A 17,290-nucleotide genomic window follows, 5' to 3' on the forward strand; every position below is an offset into this window, starting at 1 on the left:
AGTCCTTAGCCTCATCAAAGAGGCTCTAAATTATCACGCCAAGCACTATCCAATATTTGCGCAGTATCTATCATACTTTGCTTTAAACTCATTTACAGTCTGGCACCCACAGCAGGTCCTGGCGACCTATCCCACTCATTCACCACTCTAGAAGCAAAAAAAAAAAAAAAAACTAGTTCTAACATCCTTGCTAACTACACTCTTGTTCAGTTTCCAAGGATGGCTCCTAGTTCTCCCGCCACTAGACCTGTTCTGAAAATTTCCTCTGTATTAATCTAGTAAAAATCCTTTGGTAATTTATTATGTCTCAATCATGTCACCTCTTTTCCCCCTGTCAACCAGTTTCTGTAACTTACAAATCTTCAACTTGTTCTCGTAAAGTTCATTCCATAGACCTGCTCCATAGATCTTGATCACTCGCCTCTGGACCCTCAAAAGAATTTGGTTTAGTTTTTGTTGTCCTGGCTGCTACACGACGCCTGTTCACAGGAGTGATCCCACTACAGTGTGACGCGGTAACTTTTGTCTGCTTCGCCCTTAGCCGGTACGCTTCTCATTATACAACCGTAAGCTGCCTTGAAGCCACCATATTGACGCTGTACTTAGCACGTATATCCGCTCAGCACAGGATCGTTGCGAAACAGGACTAAAGTCATCTACCTATCCACCAATCCAAGCCTCCATTCAACTGGATTAGAGGAGCCCGCTACAATTCCCCCCCCCCCAAAAAAAAGACATTATCCAAAGAAACGTGCAGTGTCGTCTTCAGTGGTACAATGGGATGTGGAAGCTTGGAAAGCTGTGTTTTAGAGCAACGAATCACGCTAGCCCTTGGTAGAAGGCGTAACGTAATTCGTGACTCGTAGCGTGAGCAGACGAGTGGCTATGAGTGTGGCGGATGCCTGGTGAAGATCTCTTAGAGTGCGTAACTCCAACTTTGAAATTCGGAGATGACGGCGTGATCGTATGGTCCTGTTTTTTTTCTGGTTTGGCCTCGGACTTCTATTTGTAGTGCCACGAACATTGAACTCGGAGAGCTATCTGAACATTCCGTACAATGAATGCTTTCTACTTTGTGACGTTTCTACGGAAACGACAGTTGTCTCTTTCAACAAGACAATGCACCGTGTCATAAGGCTGCTGCTGTTGTAACTGCGTGGTTTCTAGATGTGAACGTCACCACATTTGACTGGCCTCCTGATCTAAACCCTGCTGAACATCTGTGGGATGAACTAGAGCGGCGGATGAGGTCAAGGGGTCATCTGTCCCCCACAACAGTCCAGGACCTCATTACATGTCTACAGGAAGAATGGTCCACAATTCCCATTGAATTCTATCGTACGCTTGTGGAATGCATGCCCCGTAGGATTGTTGTAGTCATCGCATCAAAAGATCCTACATCTTATTAAGGTGGGCGCCACTGCTGTTTGTTTCTCACACTATAGTGTTTGCTGTCTTCTTTCCAAGCAGTGTATATAATCAATGAAAATCCGACGGAGATCTCGCTCGCTGTTCATGATTCTGTGTTTATTGACTTTCACTTGTTGGTATTTTCTTAAACTTTTCATTCTTAAGTCTCCCACTTTATATATATATATATATAGTTTTATTGATTTCTCAATGTGCGTGTTTCTGCTCCCTAAAAAATAGTTTCTATCTAGAACTGTATATAATCGTGATTTCTATTTTTTGGCCTATTACAAATGAAAAAATTTGGGTTCATTTTTTTTTTTTTTTTTGTTCTTTCTGGCAGTTGAATTCACATTGTAATGAACCTTACACATTAGTCCAATCTATTACACTCTAGTATCAAATATTCTCTCTCTCATGCTAACTTTATATTAATTTGAATTATATAAAGTATTATATAATTCAAATTAATATAATTATATATTTGTCATATTATATAATTATGCTTATAGTATCTTTGTTTCTCTTTTGTCTCTTACTTGAGGAAAGAAAAAAAGTGCCTCACAAATTATAATGAGTAAAGACTGGTCGTAGGCATTACAAGCAGAAATGTAAATAACGTATTAACCAAGATTTCTGTGCCTTATCTCACATTTTGAAAAGCAAAAAAAATCATTACGCAACATTGGCAAGTGAATACTAAAGCTAGGGGGGGAAGAAAAATTTAATCTTCATTTTGACTAAGAGAGAGAATGAGAATAATGCCAATTAAATAACAGAAGAAACATTTAAACACGAGTTTTAGAGGACAATCAAGATTTTACATAAGAATGTTTCCTCGTCCCTAGCCATCTCCTGATGAGGCACCAAAAAGTGCCGAAACATGTTTCTTGAATGGGGGGGGGGAGAGAATCAGGTGAAATTTCGGATTTAAATCTATAATTTTGTAAGAATGAAACAGTCTAACTTGAAAGTCATACCAATAAGGGATGTGCGGGTCTCTGTGAGTGTTTGATATTTAAAAAAAAAAAAAATCAAAATTTAGGAAAAACTAGTTTTGATGGGTCCGTTTCAAGGACGTCGCGTTCTATCAAGAAACATGTCGGGATGGTGGGAAAGAGATTCAAATCTGGTGTTTTCTTGTGTTATCGGTGCCATGTAAATCTCATTCTATTCGGCACTGCATTTTGTCATGAGAACTAAATTTGGCTCGAGATGCTGCTAATGCACAAAGAAGATGCTGTTTTCTTGCTCACTCAAGTGTTGCACTTTCATTCCACGTTCCTTGGAAAAGGTCAAGTTGAGTGTACTGTTCTCCTTATTGTGATGGTCCTGCAGCAGATGTCCTGATAAAGGTCGCAAGCAGAAAGTCAGATACTCGACTGTGTGTGTGTGTGTGTGTGTGTGTGTGTGTGTGTGTGTGTGTGTGTGTGTGTGTGTGTGTGTGTGTGTGTGTGTGTGTGTGTGTGTGTGTGTGGATAAGAGTGAATTATTTATTTTCTATTTACAAACGGCCACAGGTGAAACTTGCAGTTACAGAGACAAATGGATCTGTTTATTTTTATTGACAAGGTGTACATCATTCATCCCTCTTCAGTTATATTATCTGGAATAACCAGCTGAAATGCAGAATTTACGATGTCTGTCTGTTCCATCTAATTCTCAAAATCCAAGTTGATGATTAATTTTATAACATGCCGTGCGAGACTCGGAGAAACACTGTCACCCACGACTTTTACGCTAGCCAGTTGCATGTAGGGAAGATCCCCTAGATTATGGGATTTATGTGTTTCTTACACTACTGTGTGTGTGGAAGATGAATTCAATAAGGATCTCAGAAAGTGAAGCTGTCTTCAGTGCATGCTGCGGGTTTAAATTCTTCCATCTTTTGGAGAGCATCTCTGTAGAAATTGTCTTATGAAGCAATGAATCAAGCTTGCCTTGTAAACACAACTCAAGGTTCTGGAGGTGGTGTTATGGTGCGAGGCATGTTCCGTTGGGGTGGAACAGATCCCGTGATATTGCTGGACGGTTGGATGTCCGTCAAGGAATATCTGAACATTGTTGCCGATCAAGTCCATCCTGTAATGTTGACATTGTATCCAGCAAGTGGCAGTTCTTTCATGGACGATAATGCTGCTGTACATCGAATTGTTCGGCAGTGAATCAGCGAGCATGACAGCGAATTCCACCATCTTATCTGAAAAAGCCCGTATCTGAATCCCATTTTAGAATGTGTAGACATGTTAGAAAAACAGATCCGGGAGCTATATCCTGTTCCGTAAAATATGAGCAAATTAAAGGACTGTCTATTGAATGCCTGGTGTGTTGTAGACCAATAGATGCTTCATCTACTGGTGGAATTCTTGTGGATGATACAGAAAATGACTTTTCTGTATCATCTTTCCTTCCCTTCTATTTCGTTGATTGTTTTAATTATTATAAACGGAACACCAGTTGTACATACACAACGCTAATATCGGAAACAGTAAATAAAGCACGTCACCATCGCTATTACTGTACAAATTACATTAGTTGAAGAGAAAAATAAATAAACCAGGCTTACTGACATGAATTTTTAATAAAATTTCTCTATTAATAAAATTCAAAAGACAAAGACTGATACTGGACTGGTAGGTTAAGTGGTTAGCGTATCGTCTCTTCAACAGGATGAGGGTTTGAACCCCATTAGTAGTATGAATGTTTGTCTTTAGTTGGGACATGAACTGTATCATCCGATGTCAGACCACGTCTCTATTTATTGAAAGTGGCTTGAAAAGTTCCATGTTTGTTCTCTAGAGCAGAAAAAAAAAATCCTTAGCCTACAGTATATTAATTTTTTCACCCTATAGTATATTAATACCTATGGTATTAATCGTTCTAGACGGGAAGTGGGATATATATTTGTACATATATTTATTTTTATTTGTATTTATTTGTACTTATTTTTATACAAAATAAACTTTGAGGGGAGGTAGAGAACATCAAAATCAACCATATTCACATAGGAAAGCATGACCAGAAATTCCACCCGAAAGTGATAGGTGGCGCTGTTCGCCAGCGCTCCAGGTGAGCAATTGGGGCTTCTTCATTCAGGCTTTCGATGCCGTACGAAGAACATCCGCCGTTTTACAAACGCTGAGATGGCAGACATGCACCTCGTTTACCATATTATGTATCCAACTTCAGTTATGCCTAATAAAGTTTTTTTTTACACTACTTACTGCCTTGTGTTATTTCTGTATCTTTGTGTCCGTTAGTACCTTCCGGTGGCGTTTCCGGTCATGCTTTCCTATGTGAATATGGGTGATTTTGATATTCTCTACCTTCCCTCAAAGTTTGTACCTGGAATTTTGAACCACCCTGTATACACTCGACTATCATCTACTTGGTATAGTACTAGATAGAGTCACTATGTTACTATCTAATACTCAACTAAGTCACTAACTACTCTTATTGCAAATCATTAGCACAGTACGACCTACTGCAACTCCGTTTCTAAGCTGAATATTATCAATCTGCCACTTTTAGTAGACAGAAGTACAATAATCCCTGTCTTTACAACGAGCATTTTCGAATGTCAAAATTCTCCCTTGTGATTTTATAGCAAAATCACCTTGTCTCTTACTGTTTTTAAAATAAGAAAACATTTATTTTATTCAGTTAAGAGAAGATTAATAATTCAATGCTTACGAATGCTAAGAGCTACTTTCATCCCTTTCCATAGGAAAATAAAGTCGTTGTTATAAGAAGTCAAATATGTGCTATTTAGTATTGATCATTACCCACTGTACTGATAAGGGAGTGAAGGAGACATAACGTTCATTGTCCGATCACCTCGTCACGAATTGAATTGTGAAAAAAAAAAAAAAAAAATTAAAATAGTTTCGTATTATAATTTCGACTGCGGTTAGTGTTAACTACTAATTGAATTCTGTTCCCAAAGAAATACGTTATCCAATTAGATAAGCTATAGGGGTGAAAATTTTATGTTCAAAACACTAACGAAATACATTTAAAGATAAGTGCTTTAGACAAGGAGGAAAAAAAAAAAAAACAGGTGCTAAAATTAATATAAATTTTCAGTGCTACATTACAACTTATCCTTTAGTTATTTCTGTACTCAAATACCTATCAGTACTCATCTGTAATCGTCTGCCTTAAACAATTCGTATCACGCACTCTAATTAGAATCAATAATATACAGCATGACTGTGATTTTATTAAAAATACTGCAAATCATTCTTCGAATTTTGAAAATCATAATGACTAGCATTGTTAAATGTTAAATGTCGTACGTGTTCTTATTATACAAAATACACTCTCAGAAACTCGTGAAAAGCTTACCATTACTAAGTGCGTTCACTTCTTTGATTTTTCTTTAGCTAATAATTAACTGACTGTCACCAATTTTTTACTACAGTGAATTTTCTACTAAGAACACTTAATCCGTCCTTTTTTAAAAAAATCTTCAAGTAGTTCATACACTAAAAGCATTCTTATGTTTAGCGATGAAATAATGCTGTATTGCATTTCTTACATGTAACAAGGAAGGCAAACTAGTTTCGTGTTTGAAAATTAAAAAAAAAAAAAAAATTACTCAGACATTTTTTTGCGATCGATTCCACGCGTTTTAATTTGCATTTATTTTGGGGGAAAAAAAGAAAAGAAAAAACTGAACATATTCTAAAAGAGGGTTATTTATTTTTAAACAACCCTCTTCTTTGTCTTAAACATTCATAAGAACTGACTAGTTTCGACTATATCCTCAAACTACTAATAGTAGAACGACTTTCTTGTCTCCCTCCCTTCCCGGACTAGGACTTCAGCTGTAAATCAATAAGAGACTGGAAAACCTGTTGAATAAGCATACATTAACAAAAGAATGGCAATAGGTGTGATCTGTGTTCGCCAAGAAGTGTGTTCAAAGAATAAACAGAAAATATATTTGTGGATGAAATCGTCATATGAAGCCAAGATAAAGAAAAAAATCAAAAATTATTTACAAATAAGGAATGAAATAATAAAATTAGCGGATTTTTTAATTTCAATATAAATAATAAATATTGATATATTATTCATAATAAATATCAATAAATAATAATAAAAAAGTCACATTTTCAAGAGAAGTTAATTAAAGTACACACACAAGGAAGAAATATTTAAAAAATAAAGGATGATAGATGAAAAAAATATATACATGTATATCAAAAAAATTGGCTAACTCCTTTTTGTTCCTGCATAGGGAGTGGGCGAGGCTTTTTTGGCCCTATCTAACTTTTGGAGACTAAGTGGGCAGTTCAATCTCCACTGGTAGCCAATCAGAGATAGCTATCCCAAGGCTATCACTAATTAATCGGTACACAGTGAAGAAGGCGGCTAGCAAGTGCCGCCATCTCGTGGTCCCTAACACAATATTTTTAATGTCTGAAAATAGTGTGGGTTCGATGGTCGATTTTTTACGGGACGAAAAATCCGCTTGCCCATGCTAGAGATACTAACTTGGAAACCGGTCGAAAAAAAAGCTTAGAAAATGTTCCTCTAGTCGGCAATTAGATTCGAACCAAAGTCTTTCGTTGTGCAATCAAGCGCTGTAGAGTGCAAACGCCACTTTTACTGAGCTACACAGGCCCGTATTTAAATATCTAGAACATATTGATGAGATGCTCAGAAAAGCAAGGACATTCCTTTTATTCATCTATCAGAAATCTTATGTGAACTAAGATTTATGCCATTTGTACAAATAAGACTTAAATATCTAAGGAAAAGAAAGAGAAAGAGCGAGAGAGAGAGAGAGAGAGAGAGAGAGAGAGAGCTCTAAGATACAAGTGACGAAAATGAAATAGAATACAAGAAAGGTAACTAATATGAGGATATACGGAAACGAACAGGAGTGGACAGTTTCTTGAAAAAGAGTAAGGAGACTAAAACTTCAATGATTTCGTTATCTTCAAAGGATGGGGAAAATATCAAACCAACAAGAATTTGATTCGATAATCAAAATCAAAAATGTGTCGAACTCATGGTAGGCAAAAGTCGATGGATAGGAAGAATAAAAGAGAATCTCAACAGGAAATTCTTTGTGTTGAAGACCATAGAGGAAGAAAAGAGGTGGCAGGTATGTGTCTTTACCTAACCAGCTAACCCTTTAATGTCTGAAAAGCTATTGTTCAGAACACTAAAGTATGTTGATCTTCAATGACGTCCAGTTGTCCTGTAGTAATTAAACCCACTGCATATAATTTTCCATTGTTTAGACCGTGAGTATCTCCTGAATGTATTGCGCAGTCAGCAAGCCAGAGAAATTATTCAGTAGTAAACCACCGTTGTTAGGTTCAAGATGTGGTGTGGATGGACAGAGAGTTTTTTTTATTTTTTATATTAATTATTTATTTATTGTATTTTGCATTAGGGTCATGGGCTGGCTAAGAGATTTTTTTATTTTTAATTTGTTTGCATTTTTTAAAAATTGTTATAACTATACCTGACACTATACTGTGAAATTTATTTGTCCTTACATAATTCGAATCCAAACTTAGTACTGGTTTATTCTCCAATGGAGTATATAAGCACACAGCTATTCTTAACCTGTCACTTTTGTGGTCTGCCATTATGAAAATGCTAAGCAAAATTCGTCTTCGTATCCAACCATGTGCATAGATCAGAAATAAACGAAGAATACATTACAATTCATATAGAGTAAATATTTCTTCCTCATTTCATTTTAAAATTTCTTTCGTTATCTAATCCTCAGTTCTTTAAGAAATATGTCTGTGATATCAAAAACAAGTATCATTTATACTGAGCAGTTAACATTCGTCTAAATCTCTATCTTTCTTTGTTTCTATATTTAAGTTCGAAATCGTTATGAACAAATTATCAGATATATTGAACTTTTGTCCCACTCGACTTCCGTCTCACATTTATTGTGAGATGGTTTTATTACATCATCACCTGAAGAGGAAACAGATCTTCTGGATTCTTACCTTTTCTCCAATTCGAGGATTCATGATCTTAATAAATATCTTACTACCATTCCAAACTCACAGCAGTCAATATTCGGTGACATTTTTCGATTGTGCCGAAAATTCGTGGTTCATCCTTATCTTTTCACATTCTAACAAATTACCATAATTTCACTAAATGTCTTCCTACCATTCAAAACTCATAACTGTCAATGTCCCATTTGATTTTTCACATAAAAATCCTGTTTTCGATTTGGGTTCCAAAAAAAAAAAAAGTCTCGCTTCGTCCTAGTAGCATTTTCTTCGTTTATTTCTGATCTAATGGAGAAATCAATCAGCAAGTAAACCTGTTGGCGAACTGGAATCCTTTCAACTAATAAATGATTGTTAGTAAAGATTCTGATCTGTGAATTAATTGCGGACCTTCTAGAGTATGTCACCCGCATTGAGACAAATACCTTAGAAAACTTTTAACAAAATCAAGTGGTTGTTATCGATATCTTTAAAGCAACGACTTTTTATACAAAGGTATTCTGTATTCTGCACTGCATTACCAAAACTTTCTCTCTGGTAGAGCCACACGTGTGACAGTGGACCGATCTCTCTCCTCGAACTTTGAACTAATGCATTAATTAATTTTGGCAATTACTCTTCGATCTATAAATCAATTATCCCTCTCTAGGTTACTACAAATTCAATATACCTATCTCACCTCTGTTTCTTAGTTAAAAAAATCTTGTGTTACACAAATCAGCAAAACTTGTAGAATATCTAACTCTCCCACATTAAATACTGATATTCCAACATAAATCAGTAAAGTTCTGATAACATCATTAGCTTCAATACTAGCAGATTCCAATCCTATCTTATTTCTCACAAGAGAGAGAAAACTTCTTTCTCCCATTCCAGCTTTTGATAATACCAAAATCTCTAGACATTATGAATTTTTCTTCTCTTCTCAGGATAATGCTATCTTTCACTGTTTCTTGGCATAAGCAAATACAATTTGCAGACAAAAATACTGCTAGTGGTGGTGGTGGTGGTGGTGGTAGGCAGTAGATAGCCTTGCACTTTCATGATGAATCCTTGGACTCTTTGGAGCTGCCATGCAATAATAATAATAATAGTAATAAATACATCACACATATCATATTTTAAGCATTCAAAAACTACTTTTCTCTTCCCCCCTTCAGTTAGTTTACTTCCAAAAAAACTTTAGTAAATAGCAGAAGTAAATTATGAAAAGATGTCACTGACACAAGGCATGATTATTTAAATTTTAAAAAGACGAATTTCTTCCTTTTGCTTACTCTTAGTTATTTGTTTGTATGTATCTTCTCTGTATTTTTCTGTATGTAAAAAATGCATCTTCTTATTTTTAGGTGCGTTTTGCAAACTGCATGAGCGTCTAGAAGGAGAGAGTTATATTGGGCAAGCAGAGATTTTTCTCCTCGAAAACTCTAGTTTATAACCCCACATGGTAGAAAAACAGACCACAGAACTCAGTATATATCAAAATATACAAAAAATCCAGATCACGAGATGGAGGCGGTTTGGTTTGATTTGTGCGACTCTTTAAAAATCATCAGTAACTATGGGTTAAGTTATCGGTGACAAGTCATCAATTTCCAAAAGTTAGGTTTGAAGGAATTCTACCTTCTTTCTGTGGAAAAAAAAATGGAAATTCATTTATTTTAATAATTCAGTAGGCTTTGGTGCAGTAATTTCTGGTGTTAAACGTTTCCTAGGTTCTGAATTCAGCACAATCTTCTCGTTCTCATTTTTGGCTATGAAGTATTTGAATTACATCGCTTACTCGAGGTGTGGGCAAGGTTTGATGTTTGCGTTTTCTCATGTTCAGAGTAATATTAATATATTGACTCCAGATAGCGTGCATGACTCTGGAGTCTTGAAAAAAAAAATACTAATCGTAATAATATTACGAATGATGTAGAATTTTTCATAAATCTTTGCTCCTTTAAATCTTGACCATTTCTATACTTTCCCTAACCCAACCAAGAAAGAACTCATGCATAACTCCAACTGAAACTCAACCTCTTTTCAATTATAATAAAAGAGGAAATACAGATGCTAAAATATTTGATATCACTAATAGTTTAACATAACGATATAACTATCTACCAGAATACTCTTTATTAATAATAATTACTAATACACATTGTATAGAATGTGATTTCGATTACTACTTTGTGCAGGTTTTCTCTCACACAAAGTATTTTTCTTGCTGATAATTACCATTTTGTTGATTATTTGCATAATCAATAAAAATTATGCAAATGCTTTCATAACTTTTGTTGATTCGGTTTCATTAGTTGAGCTATTTACTTTCAAATAATTTCAGAACCTTTCCAGAAATTAAATGTACACCAAGTAGATGCGTTCAGAGAATGGACAATCCAGTGTGTGCAAAGAAACATGAGAGATATGTCATAGCACTCATCAAAATAAAGAGCATGTACAATTTCAAAGTGTATGTACCAGCCTGATTAGCCAAGTGGTCAACGTACCTGCTCTCTAGCTAACAAAGACTATAGGATCAAATCCCGCTGTAGATAAATTTCATAGCATAATACTGCACCATTGTCTGGCTAATAAAAAGCGCCATTTTTGTATCTGGAGCAGGGTTTCCGGATTATGCAAAAATACAAATAAATAAACATTAGACCACTCACAGTATTTAAGGTACTGTAGATTTGCAACCTTTTGGGATTAGAGTTACATAAAAAAAAAGGCAGAGATTGTATTCATAATGTAGGAGTCCATCATCACCAGTCATCTTTTGGCAACATTGGTAACTGTCGACTTTCGAAGCTCTAATCTTTATAGCCAACGTTGCAAAAAAGATGACCGGTGATGATAATTATGTAAAGCACACCCATGTATGTAAGCGATTGAACCAATAACTCTATGAAAGTTAAGATTAAAACTTCAGATTACCTGTAAGTGCAGTTGCTTCCGCATTCTATTCGAAAGCAACTGCACTGATATTAATCTTATATGTAAACTGGAAAAATAAGTAAATATATAATAAATATATTCACAAGAAATAATCATTGTATTTTTAGCACCATCGATTTGCAAAAATAAATAGATATAAATAAATGCGCTAACGCCTTTTTCCCCAAAAAGTAGTGGGGAATATTTCTGCAGTATTTCAGGCTTCTTAGCCGTAATTAACTTTTGAAGGTCCGCAGGCAATTTCCATCCGTAACCAATTAGAGAAAGACGGCGCAAGACAAATAATTACATTGTCTGTAATAGTGTGAATTCTAAGGTCAATTTTTATGGTGTTTTTTTTTAAAAAAAATCTCCTATCTACTTCTTTCAAACCACAGCTAAGATGGTTATTAAGGAGCTTGGTGAAATGCACTGCCATTTCCCTTACACATAGGCATTTCCATCAGTGCTACTCCATTGAGCGCGCCGCTATCATCACTCCACTCTCTTCTACAAATGTACGAACACGAGAAGCAGCTGGTCAACACCCATATGCAGTTCAACACCAAACTCATCTAACCCGCTTCTGAACCCTCCTGTCTTTATTGCATACACCACTGTTCTCCTCCATGCACAGCTGTTATTCACTATAGTTAAGGACATTCAAACATACTGGATTTATTTGGAAGTATAATCACCTGCATAAAGAACTAGGTTTATTGCTTTTAATTTAGGTAGCAGGTTTCAAAACGACTTCCTTCATACAGATGATGTATTACAGTGCGTATAGTCTTACACATAATTTTGTATCTATCATTTTTCTGTTCCTCCTTGATTTCTAACTGCTGAAAAACTGAAATGTAGACTATGTATTACTCTGCATAGCAGCCAATTTTCCCATATAATCGTACTTTTTGAAGAGATTTTCTTGTTCCTTATTCCCTGCATCTTTTGCAGATCTTCAAACTTCAAATACAAATTTATATCTCCAACGTTTCTCCACTACCTCCAATATAGAGAAGATTTGATTTCAACAACCCTTTTGAGCTGAACTCATCAGCTCATATCTCAACCTTCTCTTCCATAATTTTGACATTTTCTCAAGTATGCTTGCATAAATCATAAATAGAATGCTCATTAGGATGCTGCTGCACCATTCTCATATTTTCTTATATTTCCCGTTTTATAGCCGGATACTACGAGATCTACTGCAGCCATTTCTGGAATTTTACCTTCTGACTACCACCTTCTGATTATGCTGCATAGTCAATGTAAAACTTTTAAACCTCTATATGTGAATATTTCTGTTTAAATACCATCCAATAAGCTGCCCTTTTACATTTCAGATTTCTGATTGCTTTTTCTATCCCAATTATTTATAATGTCGTCCTAATTATATTCCTTTTGAACGTTTTAAAAGTTTAAAATCTAGACCACCGCAGTAGATGGCGGTAGTCTAGATGATGCGGCTCGCTGCAGTTGGTGGATCATTATGGATAATAGTACAAATTTTAGTCTATACTTCAACCTTGAAAAATGCTTGACTTGAAATATGTTAAAAATATTTGTACATATTTTCCTTTTCAATAATGATGTTTAGTTTTCATTTATTCATTCCAGTGATGATACTCAATGATATCCTGCACAAAACTAAATGTTTGCAAATTCGTATTTCAAATTCGTTGTATATTATTATATCCTTAACTATTGTAAAGATATCACTATAAAAAATAACATAATGTTTTTCGATATACTTGTGAATTTTCGCCATGTGAATTTGTGCAGATTGTTATGTTGCAACATAAAGTGCTCTTTCTTCTATTTCAGAGCTTTTTTCAATGGTATAATTTGCGGAAACGCACTTCTTTCAGAAAGCTGAGAAATTAATGATACCTCGAGATTGCTATGTGTGTGTCATATACCTGAAGTAATCGAAAGTGATGTTATTGTTGTTGTTGTGGTTATAGCCTTTCAGCTGTTTAGTGGGAAGCTATATATACATGTCACCATATAGAGAAATGACTATGAGCAAGATGGTTTCCCATTTGCCTTCCTTGCGGTATTATATCCTATGGCTGTATTCTGCGTGTGTGTTCACGGGGACGGTTTGCCTGCTTGAGGTGATGAAAAACCCCTGATAAACTAAGGGGGAAAACCCTGGTATCCACGCCTAAGGCCAGCTAACTTGGCTATGGCTGAGGAAGATCCTTGAGCTCCTCACGTCGTTGACGGGAATTGAACCTAGGACATCAGGTTGCGCTTATCAACCATATGCCCTTTTCCAGGCATATGGTTGCGAAGCGCATAACCACTAAGCTAACTTCGTGAACCCCTCATTGTTATGGAAGTGTTTATCTTTGGAAATTTGGTTTATTTTTTTTTTGTGTTAATGTTTATTTAATTATAGAAGTGTTTCTGCTAGTTTTTTTTTTTTTGATAGTTTTTGTTTCTTACATGGGTGATATGATTGTTTGTGTTTTTTGAGGCTGTGATTGGGTTTAATATTCTGTTGGCTAGCGGTCTTTGGTTCTTGGTACTAGCGTTTCTGGTTGGCTATTTGGTATTGTTGTAGCTGTATCTCTTTCTGAAAGAGTGATATATTATATTGATTGACTTTAAAACGTCAGGTTAGCTTTGATGACTGCAAGCTAGAGTTGTTTGGTTTCTTGGTGCCTGCATTTCTGGTACAGGCTTTTGTGGTGTTGGTGTTTTATTTGTTCCTGAAGGTGTGATATTATTGGGGATATGGTTATATCACATAGAGGTGTGATAACCTCCATGAGTCAACAGACTCATCGTGGATATGTTGATTTCACTGAATTTAAAAGGTCACGTTACAGGAAAGGGCCTGCAGCTATTGAGAGGTTATTGTAATTTTGTAATAGTTTCTTGGCAAATAGGTTCTTTTAAGCTTTCCCCCCCCCTAAGAGTTTGGTTGTGGATATTTTGAATTGTGCTCGAAGCAATTAAGACGATGAGTCAAATATATGATGCCTGCAGATTGCATTGTTCTTTTTTACCGTTTGACAGAATATACGTTTTGGAGGATGAAAACACGAGTTTCCGGGAAGAAACTCGTGTTTTCATCGGAAGAATGACGGAAAGAAATGACGGAAAACGGAAGAAAGTTCTGCACTTCTGAGACTAGCTATCTCATCTTGAGATGAAAAACTCTTACAGAGGATTCTTTAACTCCCTAGATGCAATATGACTCAGATCCTTGGGAATGGACACTGACTAATTATCCCAATTTCACCTATGCTACATTTGCCATTCCTCTTGTAATAACCTGCTAAACCGGATCCTCTCTTATACTTTTGATTCCAATCCCACTCTAGTTCTTTAGTTTCCCCAATATCACCAGGTCAAGTGCCTTTTCCGCTTCCTCTGTCGAAATGCTTTAATCCAGCGTTTCTCAACCTTTCTAAGCCCAAGGATAAAATGTCTAAAACAATTCTACAGACCACTAAAATATGTAATTTTTTTTAAATGTATGTGGGGATTAACAACGTTTTGGAAAACTGTGCTTTTTATAACATTTTAAGTTTGAAGTAAACGATTAAAAGTGTATCATCACTGAACAAAGTTTTAAATTTTATTAAACAAATAAAAGGTATCAGTACCACAGCAACTTTTATATTTTATATGTTATCCCCATTCATCTGCCCACACTCATTAAGCTCACCCCATAACAATTTTTAGCGCAGTTGGTACCATGGGCAAATGGGGAATGTCAGTGCAGTCCCACTGATACCTCCATTCATCTGCCGACAACGACGTTTATCTTTAATCCCCATTCATCTACCCACAGAAACTTTTATATTTTATATGTTATCCCCATTCATCTGCCGATACTCATGAAGCCCCACAACAGCTTTTACTTCATGCTCTCTGATTCGACCTGCTACATGTAAACTGTTCCATTCGCTTAAAGTGCGTTGTAAGACGAGGGGGAAATGCTGTTATCTTACTCCATTCATCACGGATGACATCCCTTGTCCTAACCAAACCATCTCCTGCATATACCCAAAAATTTCACTCAGAACATCCCAAAGCCATTAATGCTCCCCCATCCATCCATCCACACACACTTCCGGCCGATACGAATCGCCTTATTTCCCTGACCAGCAAAAAAAAAAATGTAAGACGTCCTGTTGTGTGAGATCCTTCCTGATATCTATAAACAGTCCAACCCACGATATCAATCGCAAAGTGCCATCCATGTAGTCGGGCGCATTTTCCCGCATGTGCTTTGTGTATGGTATATACATCCGGTGTGACCAGTCGGGTTATGATGGTGGTTTTTAATTATATCCATCGTGTTTTATCCAGAGGTACAACAGTGGTCATCGTGAATCTGGCAGATTAATTAATCGTGTAGTGGTTTTATTTATATCCATCCTGTGTGCTGCTTGTGTTCGTTACGTTGTGATGTGTGTTTCTGTATAATCCATGACCGCATGGATATTGTTGTTGTCTGCATGCGGCGGATTCGGTGTGCTCAGCCACATATTCCCGCAAGCGACCGTACGAGATATGGAACTTTGCTAAACGGGACGCGGGCAGCTATCCTCCTCGCCAACAGAGCTGAGCCTCACCGTGATGTCACATTGCGTACCTTTCGTTTCATCCCCGAATTTGGAAATGGATTAATTCCAAAACCAGTAACGAGAATAATCGGAAACTGTAGTCCAAATAAATAATACGATATAATTATGTTACTACTTACTTTTAATGAGATGGTTCAGCTTCTCAGCCTTTGCAGAGTTGCTGGATATCTATCTCATATTGGTCAACTTGAATCGAAGATGGACAAGCACACTAAGATGATTTCTGTATTTTGTTTTTATTTAAAGGAACGATGAAAATCCTTTCTCAGAAAAATAGGTTGCAGAAAACTGCATGACGATTTTCAGTGCTTCTTCAGATAATTCGGAAAATTCACTTCTCACTGAAGGTGGGATCCAGAATCGAGCCAAGCCAAGATCATGGAATTACATTTCAAGCCCACTCTTACATGAAAGCGCAATTAACTGTTCTTTTTTCGATAACTAAAGGTAGTTCTCGTGACTATAAGCCTGAAATAGATTTCGAACCAACAGAAATTTCTTATAAAAGTTATTCGATAAACATGTTTGAAAATTCTGTTTCAGAGTTTTGAGGTGTTCACAAACCCTTTCCAGAAACTCAGAATCAACAAAAAAAGATCATTTTCCACTAAAAAGAATTCCAATGTGTTGGAAAAGGTGCAAATTGTCTTTTACATAACTAATGCACAACACCAGTTTTTTTTTTTGTTTCTCTCTAATGCCTTTATTTTTTCGTAGGCATCAAGAACAGTTAAAGAATTTCCCTGAAGGAAGAGATTTAGTTGATTTAATTTCGAAAAAAATGTCTGAAAGATAGAATAGTGTTGATAACGATGCTTCGTCAACAAGGAGTGATGCAAAATTAGAATTACGTTCATTTAAAAATAATAAAACTTCGTGCCTTAATTGAAATGATCTTGTTAGTACTTTGCCCCTGGAAACCAGCGAATTTCAGAATGAAGCAAAAGTTGTATATATTCACTGCCCATTTCATCACAGAGTACTGAAAATAACCTGTTATTTAACGTATGAGTCTTAATAAAATTAACTAGCTTTACAGCGTTGTATAGCAGAGTTTTAAATTTTGGTGGCATTCCTTTGGAGGCCCATCTTGTAAGGGAGCGAGCTGCAACCGCACAAAACCCATACATTTCCCACACTGGATCCCTTTGTGTATTATGTAATTATTGAGAATGTGAAATATTTCTTCTCCAGCTGTTCGGGGTGGGAAAACAGAATATCATCATGAATATTATCATGCGCATATCTTACGTAGCATATTAACTGTGCATCAGTTGTAACATCTTTTCTTTAACGCATAATAAGAGCTCTTCTTTAACTCTTTCGATTAACTGAGATTCTACGTCA

General features: G+C 36.1%; 1 pseudogene; it reads right to left on the reverse strand.

Annotated features, from left to right (window-relative positions):
• Positions 1–434: 434 nt before the first annotated feature.
• Positions 435–717, reverse strand: LOC150107439 (signal recognition particle RNA; annotated as a pseudogene).
• Positions 718–17,290: the final 16,573 nt, after the last annotated feature.

The sequence above is a fragment of the Typopeltis vanoorti genome, chromosome 4 (genome assembly GCF_054136105.1).
Source record: "Typopeltis vanoorti isolate ZY-2024b chromosome 4, IOZ_Tvanoo_1.0, whole genome shotgun sequence".
Taxonomy (NCBI): domain Eukaryota; kingdom Metazoa; phylum Arthropoda; class Arachnida; order Uropygi; family Thelyphonidae; genus Typopeltis; species Typopeltis vanoorti.